The sequence below is a fragment of the Crocuta crocuta genome, unplaced genomic scaffold (genome assembly GCF_008692635.1).
Source record: "Crocuta crocuta isolate KB4526 unplaced genomic scaffold, BGI_CrCroc_1.0 scaffold190, whole genome shotgun sequence".
NCBI lineage: Eukaryota > Metazoa > Chordata > Mammalia > Carnivora > Hyaenidae > Crocuta > Crocuta crocuta.
In genome coordinates this window covers 128,446-135,919 of record NW_027527955.1, presented here as the reverse complement: position 1 = coordinate 135,919, position 7,474 = coordinate 128,446, and the positions used below count along the sequence as shown (strand labels likewise).

At 41.2% G+C, this 7,474-nt stretch overlaps 2 long non-coding RNA genes across 3 annotated transcripts in view; both read right to left on the bottom strand.

Annotated features, from left to right (window-relative positions):
- Positions 1 to 1,229: 1,229 nt before the first annotated feature.
- On the bottom strand, positions 1,230 to 3,297 carry LOC144222039 (uncharacterized). Its single transcript, XR_013332266.1, has 2 exons — positions 3,131 to 3,297; positions 1,230 to 1,743 (listed from the first exon to the last, which is right to left on the bottom strand). It is a non-coding gene; the product is annotated as an uncharacterized LOC144222039 (long non-coding RNA).
- A 600-nt stretch (positions 3,298 to 3,897) lies between these two features.
- LOC144222038 (uncharacterized) overlaps positions 3,898 to 7,474 on the bottom strand; it is a 70,889-nt gene continuing 67,312 nt past the window's right edge. Inside the window, exons 3-5 of one of the 2 annotated variants that reach the window (XR_013332265.1) lie at positions 6,066 to 6,295; positions 5,036 to 5,281; positions 3,898 to 4,347 (exon numbers count right to left, since the gene is read on the bottom strand). This is a non-coding gene — a long non-coding RNA (uncharacterized LOC144222038). The other variant, XR_013332264.1, reaches the window with a different exon arrangement.

The window sequence follows — 7,474 nt, the reverse complement described above, 5'->3', positions numbered from 1 at the left end:
TCAGTTATTAGGGAGGGAAATGACTGCCATTTCAGACATTTGGCAAAGGTATATCAAATACCAGGAGGAAGAAATGAGATAGAGAAGAAATAAACACAACAAAAGTCCTCCTAAATCAAGAGAAAAGAGATCTAGTCTGGGCTATGACCTACATAATAGCACACAGTAATTAATAGCATACCATTCTAAGACAGGAAGAAAAAAGATTGTTTCTGGAGTTTGGACATTTTGTGAATTGTTGGGTTTTTAGAATTTTAACACAATTTGAACTTTAAGTTTTTAAAAAACTATTCTTTAAGTAATCTCTATACCCAACATGGGCCTCAAACTCATGACCCTGAGATCATGGGTTGCATTTCCACTGAATGAGCCAGCCAGGCACCTCACTCTGGACCTTTTTTTCACAATTTGAACTTTAAAACTTCTCCTATGTACTAAAAGTCACTCACTGAATAATAACAATAGTCAAAATATACCATGCTTTTTATATACTATAGTTTACAAATATCCCATCACAACCTTTTGAGATACAGGATTGTTTCCATCACCATTTTGCAGAAGAGAAAACTGAATCACAGGGGGGTTAACTTGCCCAAGGTTATACAACTATTTGGTGACAGACCTAGGATTCAGACCCAGTTAATCCAGCTCTAAAGTCAAGGACTTCATACCACTCTATCACACACTTCAGTTTATGCTTTTATTGAGCATATATTAAGGACATGGCACTATGCTTATTTATGTAGATGATGTGATGTATGAGACAGGATTTTAAAAAAAATCTTTTAATTAAGTAACATTCATCACTTTTCTCCCTTCCAAAACCCCATGTGTGTATACATAGCATTACTTAGCATTTGCCTCAGTCTTGGGTGCCATCTTTACTGCAAATCACCAAATTGGTGAAAATAGCTTACTGGCAGAGAAAAACTAATAATATGACATCTAATACTCATTTATCCTCACTGTAATATCTGGGTCAGCTAGAGCAAACGAATGCCTTGGTGATGACACTCTGGGATGGAGGCTTATGCTGCCATTTGCCTGTTGTGATGTCAGTAATGAGAGAGTTCCCCAGCCTCCATGCTTAGCCCACTTCCCCATTTCTCCAAGAAACCAACACCAGGAAAGTGGTATGTTAAGGCCAAGACTCATGTCTGGATTGTCCTTGGATTTCCTTTTGCTATGACTAAAAGTCTAATAATAACAACAGTAATAATATACATATGTTGTTTAGCACTGCCCTAAATAGCACAGAAATATTTTTATTAAAAATAGAGACTATATAAATCCATTATAGTAAGTCAGAGTACAATTATTAGGGTGAAGCATATGAAATTACCAACATTCAACCTTTTTGACCTACAAAAATACTGTTTCCTTATGTACAGTGAGTACAATACATAGAGTATCATGGACAAGGCATAGTGTATTCCTAGGCAATGAACCAACTTCCCATAAGGTGCTTTGCTCAATCTAAATAAGGTTTAACTCTTTGGTCTCTCTCCCATTATTGTATATTCCTGTGGTTCAACTCTGACTGACAAAACTCAAAAGGGTACACAGGTGACAGTGCCTCTGATGCTGCAAAGCTGACAGAAGAGCTGAAGGGTGATGTGAAGTGCAGGCTCAGTGGCTAGTGGCCTCCCCAAGTGAATGTCAGAGAAGCACAAGTGAAAATCAGCAACCAAGTAGAGGGCCATGCAAGACCCATGACGTTATGGAGACCATCACATCACTGCACTGGAAAAATAGAACAGAGACATGTCACAACTTCAGGAAGTATGACAAGAATGAATAACTGCCAAGATTGCCTTTTCATAGGGATTATCCCCCCTCCCCAGCAACCCATGTTTCTAGAAAACATTCTCTGTATGAAACACATATGCATAAAATCATAATGATAGCTCTTTACTTTGTGGGAACTGTGATGGACAAGACTCTGTGCTAACTGCTTCACGCATATGTTTGAAGGTTCTCCAGAGCGACAGACCGGTGGGATATATATACAATTGAGATGTACTTTAAGGAATTGCCTTACACAGTGGTGAGGTTGGCAAACTCAAGGTCTATGCAGAAGGCCGGCAGGCCAGAGACCCTCAGGAGGGAGCTGATGCTGCCATCTTGAAGCAGAATTTCTTCCTTCTCAAGGACTCTCAGTGTTACTCCTAAGGCTTTTCAACTGATTGGATTCCACCAATTCAGATTATAGAGGATAATCTCCTTTACTTAATGTCATTTGATTGCAGATGTTGACCATATCTATGAAACACCTTCACACAACCCTTAAATTTAGTATTTAGTTGAATAACTGGGTACTATGGCATAACCAAGGCGACAGCTTAAACTAATTATTGCAACATGTGTGCCATTTTTCTCCTCATGAAAACTCTGTGAGGATGGTACCACTTTATCCTCATTTTACAGAAAAAGAAACAGGTTCAAGAAGGTCAAGAACTTGTTCAAGATAACACAGTTTGTAAAGGATGGTGTCCTGTTTTGAAACTAGGGAATTTAATTTCAGAGCCCGTGAACGTAACCACAGGGTCCCGCTGTCTCACCAATAGCAAGGATTTTATGCTAAGGATTCAGGAATTGAGAAGGCAAAAGCCAGCAAAGCATGAAGCCCAAAAGAGGTCAGTATCAGTGAATCACAAGCTTTCCAGCATCATTGGCTCCCTGGCTGTCTAACCCTGCTGTGAACATATTTGATACCTATTAAGTGAGCCACAGACTAGATAGAAGGAAGATTATAACATAGAGCATACAGGGGTACCAGCTTGTGTGGAAAAACAAGTCAGATCAAAGTGAATTACACATAAGACAGAAATCACGGGGACAAATGAAAACGTCCTTCTTTCTGTGATTCCACATAAACTGCCTCTAAGGTTTTATTCCAACTTGAATGACAGCATCAACAGTATCTGGGAAAGCTGCTCCCACAGAGCTGTGACAATGTGGACCTAGAAGGATGTAGGACTTGGGGACTCCAGGGAAAAGCAAGTTGACAGCTAGTTGGGGTGGGATTTTACAGTTGCCAGAGGATTCTCCCTCATCCCCCAAACACCTGTCTCTCTCTCTCTCTCACCCTCCCATTCCCTCCTTTCCCATAGACCGTGGTGGTACTTACAGAACTTGCCCATGTCCCCAGACCTCTCAACTCTGCTTGCAGACATTTTAGCAGACTTTGTTCCACCTTGAGAGAAAAATAGAGGCCAACAAAGACCGCCTTCCTAAACACCTTTTTATACCACCCCCAGACACAGACATGGTCTGTGCCCATCCTCCCTGGCTGCCTCCAAAGACTGCCCCTTGTCTTGTGCTCTGGACTCCAAGTATCATGGCCATCCATCACCTCCAGAACACACCCCATCAGTCATCATTTTCTTTTCCCTCTCTTATATTTTCTACCTTTTTAGTTTTTTCTTTCCCCTCTTCCTGCAAGTAGAACAAATGCTTCTACCACCTTAAAAAATACCTTGCTTCTAGATCATTGTAATAAACATAACCAGATCAAAATGCTTTATAAATGGGAACATTTGAGCCAAGGAGTTGGGATAAAAAAAAAAGCAGCTATATTCTGATTATAATAAACACATATTACATATAAGGATATGAAGATATTATAAATAAAAAGATAGAAAAAATAGATTCCTTCCAAGCTCTAAGCAAAATATAGTGTATATAGATAAAGAAAACTTTGAGATGAGAAATATTACTAGAGATAAGAAAAGGAAGTTTTATAGAGATAAAAAGTTCAATTTACCAAGAAGATACAGAATAAATCTAAATCTGTATGTGCTTAAAGATACTATTCTAAATTTGCATATTCTTCTAAATAAAGACAACAAAAATTAGCAGAAGAGGAAATATGTATCAATAATGTACTGTGGGTTTTAACACACCGCTAAAAGTAATTTACAGAGCAAGCAGACACACTAACAGAGTAAGATGTCAGATAGTTTAATTAACATGATCTGACTGAAATATCAATATACTGTGCTATCAGCTGAATGTAGAAATGCACTATCACTATTCCTACAGATACATTCAACCAAAACAGGCATACGCATGTACCCAAAGACATTTACAAGAATATTTATAGCAGCACTGTTCCTAATTTGTCAACAATTGGAAACAACCCAACGATATCCAGGCAGATGAAATAAATGAATTGTATTTAAAATATATATACCTTTCCTCAACTTTGCTTCTTCTCAAGCCATCAAAACTTTTCTTTGTTTGCTTCTCTGACAATCTCAAGTAAAAAATATTTTCAGGAAAAAAAATATCAGCTGCTTCCTCACTTCCATTGCGCTGTTCAGTCCTTAGCAATATTCCCAGCCCCTGTCATGCCACAGAAATGGTTTTGGTCAGGGCAGCAATTACAAAACTCCACTATTTTGTTTCTTATTCCTGTTCTAGTAGGTTGGTTTCTTGGTATCACCTGAAACGGATGGTTACTCCCTTCAACCTGCAAATTTCTTTGTCCTTCATTTTCTTATTAAAAAATTTTTAATTTATTGATTTATTTAATTTTATTTTAATTCCAGTATAGTTAACATACAGCGTTACATTAGTCTCAGGTGTGTAATGTGGTGATTCAACAATTCTATACATCACCCAGTGCTCATCACAGGTGCACTCCGTAATTTCTTGATTTCTCTCTTGGCTCTCTGTCGCTAAAGCCTTTTCCTTTTTCTTTTGTTTTCAGTGTCTTCTGCAGCCTCTTGTTCTGTCATTGCAGGTACACTGAGACAGGGGGCCTCATCTCTGCTCATCCTGGCCAGTGATATTCAGTCCCCTGCTTTTGTGCCATGTCTGTGCCCAGGTAGCAGTACAGTTATGTGATTGGGCATGGACTCTGAAGTCTGCAGATCAAGGTCTCTAAACCCACCCCTTCTCCTGAGCTTTAACCACAGGGGCCCTAAAAATAAACTTAACCCAGATCATATCTGTGTAGTGAACCAATGTTGCATCCCCTTTGCGTTTATAAATTGTTGAAAGCCCATATCCTGTTCTCATAATACCAGACCTGATTTATGTGTTTCTCAGATTTGCTTGGCTACATTGTCTGCTTGGTGAAGCAGATGATGCTCCGGGAAGATCACTTGGCACCAATGGCATTCTTGTCAGTGCAGAGAGGAGATGTGAATCTACTGAAGAGAAGCTTCCTGATCTCTGTCTTTGCCCTCAAGATGGAGGCTGACTTCTCATTGCACCAGGCTGCCCGGCACTTGGCCCTGCTTCAGTAAGCAGCTGCTTGTGGTTCTTCATGTTGCTAGAAACAGGACAAAGCATGCCTCATCTCACACCTCTGACCTCACACTCCAGGGATCTCTCTTCCTGTCCTTGGGCTTTGCCGTCACTGCTAAAGTGCGGATGCCAGAAGTTTCATAAGCTTCCCCCGCCACCCCCATCCCACTGGCTTTCCAGGATGGGTCTTTCAGAATGCAGTTTGCAGAAAAGCAGGCATAAAATGGTGGAGCGTGCCCTTTCGCTAGCTAAATGCCACTGCTCTTGTGGAAAAAATAACCCAGAAATGTGGGAGAGTTACACCCCAGTGGGAGAGAGAGGGGGACACTCTGTTCAGTGAGCAAGAGGAGATAGAAAGCAGCCAACAGATTCTGCTTCCTCCCTCCTCCCTAAGAGACTGTTCTGGGACCCTGTTTCCATTTTCCCTCTCTGGAGTTGTGTGAGCAACCAGCTAAGTTTCCAGGTCATCTGGACACCTTGGGATGCACTCCTTTGCACTTGCTTTCTCTCATCCCCTCCCTTACTTACCCAGTTCCTTCACTTTTATTTCCCTGACCTGCATCCCCTTGGCAAAACTTTGGCACTTAAATTTTGACTCAGGCTCTGTACTCGAGGGAAACCACACTGAAGTACTCACCATACAAAGGTAAAAGGGAGCATAATCCTCTTGATTCTTTACCAAGTGCCTGTGCTTTCTGCTAAGTGATTTACATTTATCTCTCTGAATCCTCACAGAGACTATGTAATAGATATGATCTTTCCCCTAATACAGTGAGGCACTGAGGTTCAGTGAGGCTTAAGTAACTTACTCAAGGTGGCACAGCTAGGTGTGACAGAGCTAAGGTGCCAACACCCGGTGTCTGGCTTCCGAGGCAGTATCCCTCTCCCTGTTCTTCACTGTTTCTGATATCAGGACATTGCGGTCTGAGAATTCTGAGAAGATTCCATGTGGTAATTCGTTGTTGGAGTTTTCAGAAGCTTTGAGAATGATTCAGGGAAGGACATTTTAAATATCCAGGCACAGCACCATAAGAGAGTCCTAAAATGACAGAGTTATCAGTAAAAACAGATGGTTAAAACACCCTTATTATTAAACATTTAGATATCGCGTATATAGTCATTTCTAAATGGAATCCCATTAATGAGCCAACGAAAGGTCATGAAACAGCTGTTGCAGGAGGGACACAGACATCCAACGGGAGAAACAAAGGAAGGGGCGCCCCCCCCCCCACCTAGCTCAGTGCTCCATCCATGTGTGAAATCACTCGGCCAAGCTCCTCTATTCCATCCAGATCTGTCTGTTCTCCTCATAAAGATCTTTGAGAACAAAGAGTACAAAGATTTAGTTAGAAAATTAATCTTGAAATGAAGTAGAGGGGTCCTGACTGCCAGAGACTGACCAGGGAAGGATGTCCTCACCCGTGCACGGACTGTTACTGGCAGAGATCTCTGTGTGTCTGGAGGTTCGGGCCAGGATTGTGCTTTGGAAATTGGAGAAAGAAATTGGAGAAAACCAGAATTTGGACCCCAGCATAGCACTCAGCATCTCCTCACATGGCAAATTACAAATGGAACCTCTGTGTCCCTGTTGCGGGAAGGAGAGGTTTTTTTGTGTGATTAAGGCATCAGACTGTTTACAGATCTAATCATTTTCTCTTGGTCTGATAAAGTGCTGGAAGATTGACCTCTTGAACATTAATTCATAAATGCTTACTTATAGAAACAGGTGGATTTGTCTAAATGTGAGGAAAGCATTAATACCCCTTGCCTGATACTGAAACTCTTGCCTTTAAACGTGAGAATCGTTCCAGGGACCTCCAGGAGCTCAGCTGTGCCGTAGGAGGTTAGTTCTCTGACCATCATTGCCAGGAGAGTCCTTTTCCTCTTCTGTATTGTCCCTGGATGCTGTTCAGTCACATAGCTGTAATGCCAAACCCTCACCTAAATAATCAGCACTTGTCTCTTAACATATGTAAACCTCTCATCTCCCAACAAAACCTGCTCATAGAGCTTAACACACATTGTCTAGAGTTGTAATATCACCTGGAAGTCTTGATGAAATGTCAGGACATTCGGATTCAGTAGCTCATAGTAGTGGGGGGAGGGGGAGGGGTTTTGGAGCTGAGATTCTGCATTTCCAGCATAGCTTCTGGGTATGTCAGTGCTTCTGACCCATGAACAAAACTTAGAATACCAAGAGCTTAGAAGGCCATCTTGA